We start from the raw sequence: 13,238 nt of genomic DNA on the forward strand, positions 1-13,238 counted from the left end.
AGGATCTGGACAGACGTGATTTTGGGTGCCTCACTTGAGATACCTGAAGGAGGCGTGATTTTCAGAAAGTGCTGAGCACCCTCGCTTTGGTAATCAAGGCTGCTTTAAGGTGGTGCAAGTTGCCTCCTTCCTCCCCCTGCAAAAATTGGGGGTTTCCAAAATCACCAGTCACTTTTCAAAACCTGGACCCAGTCTCCCCTCATATTTCTATTAGGACATGACTGAAACTTTGTGAGAACAACCAGTGCTATCCCTGGCAACGTTCATGCTTCTGCAGCAGTATCAGGCCTTCTGTCCTATGACAGCCCACTGTAATAACGAGTGGCACGATCAGACACCATTCAGAGATGTCAGGGCTGTACCTCGTGTAATACTATTTAGCCACTAGGCGGAGACATGGCCACAAACTGTTGAGCAGACCCATATGCCATCCTGTGGAGGACACTGGTGACACAGAGGTATTCCGGAAGGACAGAGCAATGTACTGTCACAAATCCAAGGCCACCAGAATATCACAGTAATAGCAGTGACAGAAGCCAGACCCTGGTCCAAAAGCACAGGCCTCCGCCACTTGAGCTCAGAAAGACTCTCCATTAGCTATTAGCAATATAGGGTCTACGTGACCCAAAGAGGAGCAATTCTGTCATCCAGGAGAGGGCAGTAGTGCAAACAGACACTAGCCCAGGGGCAGCCAATCTGTGGCTCCGGAGCCACATGCGGCTCTTCAGAAGTTAATATGCGGCTCCTTGTACAGGCACCGACTCTGGGGCTGGAGCTACAGGTGCCAACTTTCTGATGTGCCGGGGGCTGCTCACTGCTCAACCCCTGGCTCTGCCACAGGCCCTGCCCTCACTCCACCCCCTGCCGACCCCTCTCCTGCTGTGCCCTCGCTCCTCCCCTCCAGAGCCTCCTGCATGCCATGAAACAGCTGATTGGGAGGTGCAGGGAGGCATTGAATGGTGGGGCTGCCAGTGGGCGGGAGGGACTGGGAGCTGGGGGTGGGGGGAGCTGATGTGGGGCTGCTGATGCGTTACTGTGGCTCTTTGGCAATGTACATTGGTAAATTCTGGCTCCTTCTCAGGCTCAGGTCGGCTTCCCCTGCACTAGCCAGTCCACTACCGTGGTGCACATTGTCCCCCAGATGTGGGTGTGGAAAGAGGAAAGAGTTCTTCCATGGCACTGTGTACTTGCAGGCTGATGGTGGGCCTGGGGCCTGGCCAGGCTGTGGTGGGGAGGTATATGGAATCAGGCAGACACATATCTAGGGCCATGGAGATCCCCCAATACAGTAGTGGGATTCTTAAGGACCCCAAGGGGAGCCAGACTGCTACACAGGAGCAGGGGTTGCCAGTGTGGAATGGTCCTAGCCTTCTATTGATCCCTGGGGAACTGCCTAATTTGGGGGCAATTATCAGGGATCGTTGTGTAGATTCTCTGTCTAAGAGCCTCCTCTTGTAGGATGGGGAAGCCAGGCTAATATTAGCAGCGAGCCGTACAGAATGGCAACTGGATGGGAGTTCAGTGACTCTGCAGCAGCAGTAGAGGGCTTGTTACAAGAGCACAAGTCAGCTCACCCTCCCCTTTGGACCGGGAACTAGACTAGAGCCAACGTCCTTTACTGTTCCTCCCAGCTCTGCTCACCCTGCCGGAGAGGCTCGGACTATCCGCTCACTGCTTGGGAACTGGCTGTACTCAATGCTCATGTTGCATTCTCCAGATGCCACATTTCAAAAACTATTTCAGCTGAAGTATAGTTTATTCCAAATCAAATGTTGAAAGTTGACTTTGGCATTTTCTGATAACCTCTGTGCAAACTAATTGGTAAGATCTCTGCAGCATTAGCATGATTTAAAGCATGAGGCATGCCCCCTATGCCATCGCTGAGACATTCTGACTTTGCAAATTGGTTGAAAAAATTCACAAATAAATTGCTCTGTTTTTCTTAATAAAACTTTCCATTGCTTAATCTACAGCCTGACTTCTTTGGCATAAGCCATTTTCTGGCAAACTTCATTTTATTAAGGCCAAATTCTGCTCTCAGTAACCATGGTTTAAATCTAGAGCACTTCTGTCAAAATCAAGATGTTAATCTGGACTTTCTGCATAATTTGGTCCCTGAAAATCAGCTGTTACTTGACAGAAAACTTCAGAGATTGACCAGGATTATCAAAAGTCCTCAGTTTTGGCTTAACCCTACTCCCACTGAAGCCAATGGCAGTGTTACCATTGCAACATTGCCAACTCTTATCATGAATCCTACAATATTTGGTGGTTTTCTTCAGGCCCCAGCTCGTGGAGTCAAATTATTATGTGAGAATCTCAGCTTTCATTTTAAACAAAGTATATTTCTAGACCTAATGGTTATAGAGAAAAGCTAAAAAATGTGACTCCTAAAGACTCAAACACCAGAAGGCAAATAAAACAATGGTGCATTTTTATTTTTTAAGCCAATCTCATGACTGGGGAGGTGGTGGGGGGGGGGAGAGACTCATGACTTTGGAACATTTGGGGGTTGGCCACACTGACTTTAATGGGAGCAGAGTGAGGCCAACCCTGCACACTTTTGAAAATCGCACCCATAATGTCTGTTTCGAAACAGTCCTGCTTTATGCTCAATGCCATTTTCATTTTTCCTTTCCTCATTTCCCCACTCCGTCATCACTATTGCTATTTTCCTGGCCAATGGATCTTTGCTGCTTGAACAGGTATCTTCTGCTCCTTGTTCCACTCTGTCACACCAGTCCCTTCTCCAGCCATCAGTTTCAGGCTGTCACCAAGACAGACATACAGCTTCAAATGAGGAATAAGTGGCTTTTAGCAATAAGCAACACCAGCACCACTTTGCATTTATATAGTTTCCAATACCTCTGTGTATTTCCTCAACAGCAATGGATTAAGCCTCAATATCCTGTGACCCAGACACAGGGAGAGAGAGCACAGCAAGCCGTCTAGATCAGACATTAGAACCCACCTCTCCTGACTTGCAGACCCATGCTTTAAAAACACTCTGTTTCCTTTAATTCATCATCAGTAATAATAAAAATTACTGTATAGGGAGAGTTAAATACAATATGGAAGTAGACCTAGAGCTGAACAATATTTTTAAATTATCCAGGAGATATAATAGGCTCCTTAATCCCACCAAACAAGACATGTTTAAAGGAAATGCATGTGCCACCATCACACTGGGCTCTTATCATGTGGGAGATATGAAATTCTAAAGAGAGAATCATTTATTTCAGGTAGCGCCCATGATACGCTAGGCCAGGGGTTCTCACAAGAAATTTTTTGGTGGCCTTAGCGTGCGGCCACCAACTCTTGCTGGGGGCCGCTCTAACAATTTTTCCTAAAATACTTAACTTTAGGAAAAACAAATATGCACATGTCCATGTCCAAATCACTGTCATTTATTTCACTAGTGTTTTTTTGCTGACTCAGTGACAAAAATAATGTACAGTTGTCTCTATTCTTTACTGGACCTAAACAGAACAGAAAGAAAATAAGGTGCTTTGCAAGGTCTTGTCTTTTTTTATTCCTTTTTTTAAGAGTTGCTAGCTAGTAAGTCTGCTGCTTTCAGTTTTCACAGCAGCAGACTTACTAGCTAGGTGGGAGGCAGTGAAAAGTGATATTAACAAACATACCAATATCACTTTCCACAGCAGACTTACTGAGCCGCGGCACAAGCTGGGTGACAAATGAAGCCCTGGACAGCGTCAGTGGGAAGTGGCGGGGTCCAGAGGCAATGGGAGATTGGTGAGCCCGAAGCCAGAGCTTGAAGCCCTGCAGCCGGGGGATGGAGCCCCACTGCCAGAGCCTGCCGCCCACCGCCCCAGGACGGAAGCTGGAAGCCCAAGCCCCACGGCCCCTGGGAAGGAGGGGAGCTCACACAGGCTTCCTGCTCCTTTGGCATTTTTGGCTCCAGACAGGGGTGGTGAGTTGTATGGGCCCACGTTCCAGCAAATTCAGGGCCCCAGAGGCCTGGCTTCACCAACGTTCGGGGCCGGGTCTCTCCCCCGGCCCCGCCTACTGCCCCCGCATGCCTCCCCCAAGCGTCCCTGCCTCACCTGCTCCCTGGAGAGCGGGCAGCTGCCCCCTGCGAAGGGAGCGGCGCTGGCGGCAGGGGGGAGGGGAGAAAGTGCAGTGGCATGGCAGACCCCCTGTCCCACCAGGCGACTCTGAGGGGGCTTATCCTGTCTGGACCTCCTGAGCAGTAGCCTGGGGCACAGATGTGCGTTGTGTGGGTGGGAGGGGGAGGAGACGAGGGCCCTTCCTCTGGAGCTCGCTGATGACAGTGGGGAGAGGGCTATGGGGGCCTCCTCTCTGGCCCCAGCCCCCGGAGAGCCTGCCTGCTGCACCCCAAAGTTTGAACTCGTCATCCCAGCCCAGCTCCACCCCAGAGCCTGCACCCCCAGACGGAGCCATCACCCAACCCTCTGCCCAGGACCTGAGCCCCCTCCTGCACCATGAACCCCTCTTCCCTGGCAACACCCCCGCACTCCAACTCTCTACCCTACCCTGAGCCTCCTCCCACGCTCCAAACCCCTCGGCCCCACCCCATTAATTTTGTGTAATAATAATTAACAATGGATAAATTCTTAATAAAGTTACCCAGAGAAAAAGAACAAAAGGGTAATTCATCAAGTGACGGCCTGAGTTCGACCCCCAGCTTGCAAACTGACGTTATACAAAAGAAAGATGTGGAAAATCTAAAAGATAAGAAAAGGAGTTTTCATCATCTTGGCTATCAAGATTGACGTTGTTGGAGTACAACAGCGAATTAGACAGAGCTTTTTGCTTTTGAGGGTTATTGATCAAGAGTGCTTGCTTGGTTGTTCCCATATTCAAAAGAGTATTAATAACGTTGATGTTCTTAGTTAAATATTTTTTCTTACGTTAGTGATATTGTGCAATATTGGGAAACTGTTAAACATTTACTGTTTCCGGTCCATTTTTACATTATTTTAAAAGACATATATCAGTTTACAAGGCTGAGGTGTGTGTATGTGTGTGTGTGGAGTGGGGAGGGGGGGTGGGACTCTGCTAGGCACTTTCCAAACAGAAGAGACACAATCCCGCCCTCAAGGAGTTCACCACCTAAAGACAGTCAGACAGACAGGTTTGTGGAAGGGAGTACAACATACAGAAAATGACGTTTCTATTGGCCTTTAGCGCTGTTACCCTTTTCAAAGATGTCCGAAGGAGGAGAGGGCAGGTCATTAGGGCATTGATGATTAGGTTGAAATTTGCGTTTGGTGATCACGTGGACGCCACAAGCATCAGAGGTCTGATAAGTTTGCTACTAACTGACATAAATTGAATGTCCAGACAGACCTCCTTAAAAACTTGGCTAGAGATTGAGCTGGGTGGGGCTACATGCTCCCAGGCCATGTCTTGAGGATGGCAATGTGTTTCCACATTGCACAATTGGGTCAGAAGAAAAATAAATAGCAAGTGGATTTCTGGTTGGCTGCCATATGGTCCTACTCTTGTATACTGGCAACCCATCAACCCATGAAGCTTCAAGCGAAGAGTGTCACTGCAAGTAACAACAGCTGTAATAATGAAAACAAACAGAACTGCAGAGGATAAACACGGCCAATGGTTACTTGGCAACAGAACATGTGATGGCAATGCAATACTTGCCTGTTGATGGAAAGAGACAAGAGGCACATCGCCATAGGAACTGCAGAAAGGGCAGACAGAGCATCAGGAGGAGGAGGAAAAGTTCTAGAGCAAAAGCTAAACGTCTGCCAAAGAGAAAGGCCCTCTCCTCTCGGATGGACTCACCAATACCCTGGGCCTAGATAAGACTTTATATATAAATTACACAATTTCCAAAAGCTAAAAGCCCCCAGAGTGCCCCCAACCAAATTTCTCCCATGCTTTCTCCCTCCCGTCTCCTCACAGGAAAAGCTTGGGACAAGTGATGTGCCTTGTTGTACACACCGGGCATCTGCTTCATAACCTTTGCTCCCTGCTACCGTAAGAACCTCTATGACCAAGGAAGTGGGGGGAGGAGGGGGCTGGAGCTGGCCTTGAAGGTGCTTTGAGGTTCTCTGATAAAGGCTCTAGAAAAATGCAAAAGTTAACTCCATGAGATGCTCAGCAGATAAGCTATTTAGGCATCTAATGATGCAGAAAAGTGCCTCCAGCTACATCTTTAGGTGCCTAATTCCCTACGGAAATCTGGCCCCGAGACAACGTGTGTATGACACAGTCACAAACACACATACAGTTAACCACAGTTACAGTAGTTAACAGCAGTTCCCCTGCCTCAACCTATCGTGCAGCAGAACTACTGCATGATTTGAGGCCTTTCGACATTACTGCAATACAAATGACCAACAGTAAACGTACGGTTAACAAGACAGATGTGGAAGCTTTCGGTTTACATGTGACATTTATCGACATCGCCTCAAGGTACCGTTGAGCTGGCAGTTTGAAAGTGGCAGGTTGTAACGGGCTGAGTACTGGGATAGTTATATGCCTAGTACCAGCTACAGGCCCCAGAGTGCCAGGTGCCAGTTTAACCAGTTCCTCAGCATAGAGGGAATCCTCAGCTAATGCTGAGCTGACGTAGCTCTAAGCATTGTCCTATCGCAGCAGATGAGCATGGGGGAGGTGGCTGGGAAAAGAGGGCGTGTCAGGAGCGCCTCTGCAGTCTGGCTAATTCCAGCTGCCAGAACAATGCCCTGGGGCCATGGGCAACCAGGTGTAAATTAGAGCAGCCTTTGGGCTGCCCCGATTTATACCAGGAGCCAGACTGGCTCGTGCTAGCTCCAGAATTGTCTCTCTCCCAGTTGGATTCCTAGTACATTTTAATATAAATTCTGTTCCCCGACTAAGGTGCAATTGAGGAAACATGAGCCTGAGTCTCCACTCCATTACACGGGGTCTGTAACCATTATGTGAGTGTGTCCCCACTGACATCAATGGAGATATAAAACTGGGTGTGACAGAGCTGAGATCCAGGCTTTTCAGCTCAGATCCACAAAGGTATTAAGTCTCCTAACTTCCCATGATTTCAGTGGATCTGGGCCTAGATCTTTAATTGTGCTCAGTACCTTCCAGACTCTCCCCACTCACAACACACACTGAGCTAGGTTTCTTGAGAGTCACACAGAAATAATTTCAGACTACAGGGCAAGTGATGCAGCGTTATCTAATAGTGGGGTTTAAGCAGCATTTCTTAGGGTCCATGGGATTCTGGGGCTCTTCACCCACAGAGCCTCATTATTAAACGCCCATCGAGATTTAGAAGAGTGGGGAAAATGTTGGTGATAGCATGAACCCAATTCTGAGAACATCTACCGTAATCACAGCTAAACAATCCCAGAGTAGACTACAGGACACACTCTGAGAAGCCACCAGCACTGTTCCCGGCGGGAAGACACTCCAATGCAAACAGGAAGTCAGTCAGCTGTTCAGCAGCTGCACAGCATCATACCGCTACTCTGACCATACCCGTGGAGAGAGGTTAGGCCCGCCATAGCAAAGGGAGAAGCCAGCTTTTCATTATCTGGCTGAACTTGACTCAAAATAACTTTGCAAAACTTAACTAAATCCACTTGAAACTTCACAAAGACAAAGTCATGCCAGCATCATTTTTTCCCTACCAAGTCTGAAGCAAATTGGAGACAGTGTTGGTGGAATATGAGGGGTTCAAAACAAAATGAGGTGGGCTTCACTTTAGAAGATTTTGCCTCCTAATCTGTCAAAAAATAACTTGGCTTAGAAACTCCAAATTTGTTTTAATCTTGTTGATCTTGGCAATGAGGGGCACGTTTCACTGGTTTGAGATTGCTGGAGGAAATCAGCTCATTAATCAATGGCATTGATGCAGATATTAGGAATGCTGTGGAGCTCTTAAAGTGAGCAAAGCAAGGACATATGTTCTAGGCTATTCACAACCACACGCTGTGGAATTCCTAAAGCACCTAAAATGCAACTGAAGCTTTGAGGTTGAGCTACAGGAGATGACTTAGTGATCCAAGCACCAGGGCTGAAATCCTGTCCCCACTGACGTCAATTTGCCGTTGACTTCAATAGGGCTAAGATTTCTAAAAGTCTCCATGAAGCTAGGTTTATACCTAGGGAATAGGTTGGCTCAAATATCCTGATTGCTCTGTCCAAACATCAGAAAATCCATCATGCATCCATCACGCGACGGATTTGCCCTGGTGTCCCTTACCAACCTTCTCCTGCACCCAGTCTCACGCCACAGCCTGCCAGATAATGAAAAGCTGGCTTCCCTCTTTGCTATGGCGGGCCTAACCTCACCAGAGGCAGCTGCAGTTAAGGGCATCATATCTATATCATTTGTAAAGTGCTTTGGGCCAAAAGGTGCTCTAATGGGATATCTCCTAAGATATTAGTCACAGTGAATGGAGTTAGGCACATGCAAAAGCCTTTTTGCAGGATAATGGCTTTACTTTAACGATAATGAATGATAATAACGTCTCTGCTTAAGTGTTATATCCCCTGCTTGATCAAGCAAGTGCCAATAAGTGGGTTCTAACCAGGTGTCACCCATTTTAACTCTTAACTCTGGGCTCCTTGTTGCTGTGGTGCTCTTACAACTAATGTGACTTTGCAGCTAGGCTGTCTATGCTTTGCCTTATAAACCACAATGGCCTAGATTCAAGGTGTCAGCATCACCAAATGTTAATACATGTGTCTGCAGGGTTTGAGATGTTCTCAGGTCCCGGGGCATCCAGCGGTAGCCGGTTTCATATGAGTTAGTCGCGATTATGGTCTCAGATGTGTATTGACTCTCCATGGAGAAATGAGTAACTGTGTTTCCATAATATGGATGAATGTACCATTAACTTTCCATCTTCTCTTTTTTCTGACATTTGTTTTTTAATTACAACTACAAAATCCGGGGTGATCCCCTTAAATTACTGATATTCATTTACAGCCCCCTTAGCTCCAGCTTAATGATGTGTTTCGTCTGGGAACACAGTTCATAATTCGATCAAGTGAAATGTTACCCTGGAAGAAAGAGAGAGGGTCCCTGCCATGCAAAGGATATTTTTCTATTAAAGAAATTTGAGAATCTGTTTCACCAGACTATCCAGGGGAGCGGAAAACGTACTCTAGCCCATGGCTGGAGCACGTTTTTATTGTACAAATATAGTTTCCCTTTTCCCCTCACCTCTGCAGGACCTTCTGAAATGTCCCTCTTGATTGGGATTAAATCACCATCTCCTGATGACTCTTCAAAGCCTCAATGTGAGGAGCCGGAGCAACTGTGTGGCCTTGCCAAGCCTACTGCCGTGTGACTTGGCTGAAGGTAGATGGCTCCCTGGTGCTACCAGAGCATGGCACAGTGCGAAAGGCCAAGCATCTTGTTTTGCTGATTCAAGTCACATTGTTGAATGAAAACACCTGTCTCATCAAGACACCATGAAATTCTAACCAAGGACCAAATTGAGCCTCCTGTGACTTCAATGGCAGCTGTGCTGGTACACTTGGTTCTTCCGTAAAAAGGCTAGAATGACGGGGGACTGCAATATCTCATCACACCCTGTACATTTCCAGTTCCAAAAAAACACTAAAGCCTCAAAGCAAGACTGATCCCATCTACAGTCGAGAAATCTGTGCTCCCGCCCCCCGATGCGAGGCTGACCAGACAGCAAGTGTGAAAAATCAGGACCGGGGGGTTGGGGGGAGAATAGGAGCCTATATAAGAAAAAAACCCCAAATATCGAGAGTGTCCCTATAAAATCAGGACATCTAGTCACCCTACCTCCTGCTGTCTCATTGATAGCAATTGATCTTAAGCAACACTACTTCCAGTCAACAACTATGTAGTTACAGGAGTACACCCCCCCCTAATGTAGATACACTGTACAAAGGTCAAATTAGGCTCACGGCTTGTAACAGCTTCCTTGCGTAACATCAGATTAAGCTGCATTGGTACAAACCCCGTTTGATGTCAGTGCAGTGAATCGCCATGAAGGGTTTGCAGTGGTGCCACTGCACTGACATAGGTACACTAGAAAGCACAGACAGAGCGCTCAACGGAAATGCTTCCAGGAGAATCTCAACTCATGCTGCATATTGGTAACTTTGAGGATCCAGCCAAGGACAGACCTGAATGGGGAGCAACTATCGATAAAAACTGCAAACACTTGGAGAAAGACAGATGCACCAAATAATGAAAAAAGAGCCAAGTGTCGTGCCAAGTCTTCAATGAGAGGCTCTACCTTCCTACGTGACACCTGTTCGCGACCTCGCTCCTCACAGATCGGACTGTGCAGCCACCAGAAACACACGAGATGCCGTGACAGCGTTATTGGATACTCGGATAGCCACACACAGTTACACTGGTTCAAATGTCTCGAATGTAGGCAGGGCTTCAGTCAAAACGAGTAGCAATGACCCGTTTCCATGCTAAAGCCATGGAAAACCAGCCAGTTGATGAATGCATACGTCATCTGGAGGTCACTCTAGACCAGGCTTAAGTTTCCCTAAAAGCTCTGTGAAGATGCACAAGACACGAGGTAGGTTTTGCAATGGTTTTACGGTTTCACTGTGAACATTTTTGCACAACACCAACTTAAATCCCACCCTCGTGCTGTCTCATTGACAGCAATTGGTCTTAAGGCCATGCTTGATGCTTTGCTGAACTGGGCAGAAAGGAGGTTTAAATAATGCTTGATTAGTTTATTATACCACTTGTGAATACAGCAATTCACTACCACTCCACTTCCTTACACTCACCGCAGGGCATGGAAAGCAAGTCCTCGGTGGGGGATAGTAACTGAGGTCTGAAGTGTGTTAAATGTGTAAAGCTGGGCGTACGTATCCAAACTCAGCATATCCTGATGAGCTTTGTTTAACTGCAGCTTCCACAGGCAGAACAGAACAGGACAGGACAGCTGCTTTCACTTCTAACCTTCCCTCCCTCAAATGCCCCCTGAAGCTGTTGGATTCTGGCTGTCTCTATAGTGCTAGGCAGGCACTTCCCTAAGAACCCACAGCCCATGAAATGGGCTTGATCTTAAATTCCACCCCAGGAATTGAAAGGAACTTAAGAGGAAGAAGAGCAGCACTGTCAGTGACTTGTTTATAGCGCAGCTTCACTCCACTTTGACCTTGGGCTTTGCAGAAATAAAAGAGAACAGTTATATAACCACTGGAAATAGCGAAAAGTAAACAAGGCTGGGAGAGAAAGGCAAGGAACCTTGTAATTCAGAGACAAGCAAAGTGCCTGCCAAGCCGTTCATGATTCTGACACTCAGCTGTGCAGCTTGGTGCACTGTAAATCATGACGATTTTCTAATGATTTCAGGATACGTTTCTTGTCACAAACAGCTCCGACACCCAGCGCACTGAAAACAGCCACTATGCCAATACTGTCTGGATGAGAGATTTGACTGGAAATTATTAATGCAGTGTGCCTGGTGTAACCTCCTCATCCGCCATGCCACATTAATGAAGCCGCAGTCTTTGGGGTACTCAGTGGGATAATCAGGGCAGGTTTCTACACCAGTCATTCTGCAAACAGGGCTCCCTCCCACCCCGATCTGTTTTGCATGCAGCCAGAAAAGACAGCCCACTTCTTGCAGAATCTTTCTGCTGCTCCTTTTGTCTGCCTGCTTTGCAGTGGAGGAGTTTTCGATAGGAAAGAAAGCTGCTGAAACGCTTAGATTTGCACGAAGAAGGGGCCGGTTGTCATTTCAATGCATCATTTTGGGAACTAATTTCAGTTTTTCTCCCAACAACTGATTTGCAGGTGAGAAAGATGAACACTGTTCACAGGAGAGCAACAGCTGAGAATGTGTGAGCAAACAAAGGAGCACACCCATTAGAGAAAGGGTCTGCAGAGCCTTCCAAGTGGCCAAGGCTGGATTTTACGACTCTCCACAAAACAAACAGGATTCCATCTCCTAGAACACAATGTCCTGGGTTTGGAAGGGTGGCTGACCGGTCAGGGAAGCACAACTATTTGATGCACAATTATTTTCTTGCAACAATATCGGGTTCCAAGGGTCCGTTTGAGGTCTCGTTTTGTTTTGCAAAGCATATGCCTCTGTGCTTTTGTCTAAAATAAAAGTCAATGCCAGCAGCCTAGTGTTTACCACCAGAGATCCAAAAACAGCAAACTAGCATGTACTCACGCAAGGCGGGAGCATCTCAATATACACACAGACTGCAGGCCAAACGTCCAGGGGAATGAAGGAATGGAAAACAAGAGAGAGCACAGAGTGTACTAATCAGAGTTAATACACCTTGATATTGTCCTTGTCAGCAGGAGAATCTCAGGCTTCGCCTGTTTGATTGGGAAATGCAAGGGTCTCTCTCTGTATTTTGAAGTTGCACCAAGTCTGCTAAGAGCTGTTGCCGTAGTGACTTGAAAGAAATGTTCCATTTTTCGGGGCTGGAAGGGAAGGGGGTGGCTGAAGACCTGGGAGAGGTCTCCCTGCCAGTGAAGAAGACAGCGACAGCTAAATGGAATTGGGAGCAGTGTGCTGCTTAGCTGTGCACTCGATGGTACAACACTCTGGCTTTTCATCCACCGCCTTGCCACGAACAGCCGCATCCTCAATGCGGGCGGGAGGGGAAGAGAAAAGAATACGCGAGGCGTGGGATTTTCAGCAGCGCTCAGCAGTAGCCGCACAGAGCTCCCCAGCTTCCAGGGGCATCAGTGGGCTTTTGGAAAACCCAACCCATGATCTTTCATCTACCTTTGCAGCAACAAAGAAAAGGGAGAGGCTAGTTTGGGCCCCCGGGTTTTGCAAGTATGTCTGAACGGCAAGCAGGGCTTTCGGCTTCAAATCCCCTCCTCACCTGGAGGAAGAAAGGGAAACAGATTGAAGGCACTGCCACTCCACTCCGTACACTGACAGACTCTCTCCACCCCCTCGCTTCTGACTCTTTGTCCGATGCAGGGAGGCAGATGGGCTTGGCAGCTGCCATGAAAGGCTGGGAACAGAGCTGCTCCAATGGGGTGAGACGCTATTTGCTGAGATTCCTATGGCAGTGGCCTCGTCTTGCCAAATATGGCTGACTTGGCACAGGGAGATGACCTTTTTAAAAAGGGTTTTCCGTCGTAAAAGGCCTTGTGCTTCAATGCCAACATGAAACGACTTCTATTGTGATGGTCTCACATCCCTCTCTCCCCCTTTTACGCGTGAAGCTATAGTTTGCAGAACATACTTGAGGGCAGCAGAGCTGGTAATTCTCTCCCTCTCCGTTTACAGGCGGTCAGAGTTGCTACTTGAGTTGCT

The 13,238-nt window shown here is 47.5% G+C and overlaps 1 protein-coding gene across 4 annotated transcripts in view; it reads right to left on the reverse strand.

Annotated features, from left to right (window-relative positions):
• Positions 1 to 13,238, reverse strand: part of PRICKLE2 (prickle planar cell polarity protein 2) — a 209,821-nt gene that overhangs the window by 3,063 nt on the left and 193,520 nt on the right. The gene's annotated exons all lie outside the window — the stretch shown is intronic.

This window comes from Mauremys mutica, chromosome 7 (assembly GCF_020497125.1).
Source record: "Mauremys mutica isolate MM-2020 ecotype Southern chromosome 7, ASM2049712v1, whole genome shotgun sequence".
NCBI classification, from domain to species: domain Eukaryota; kingdom Metazoa; phylum Chordata; order Testudines; family Geoemydidae; genus Mauremys; species Mauremys mutica.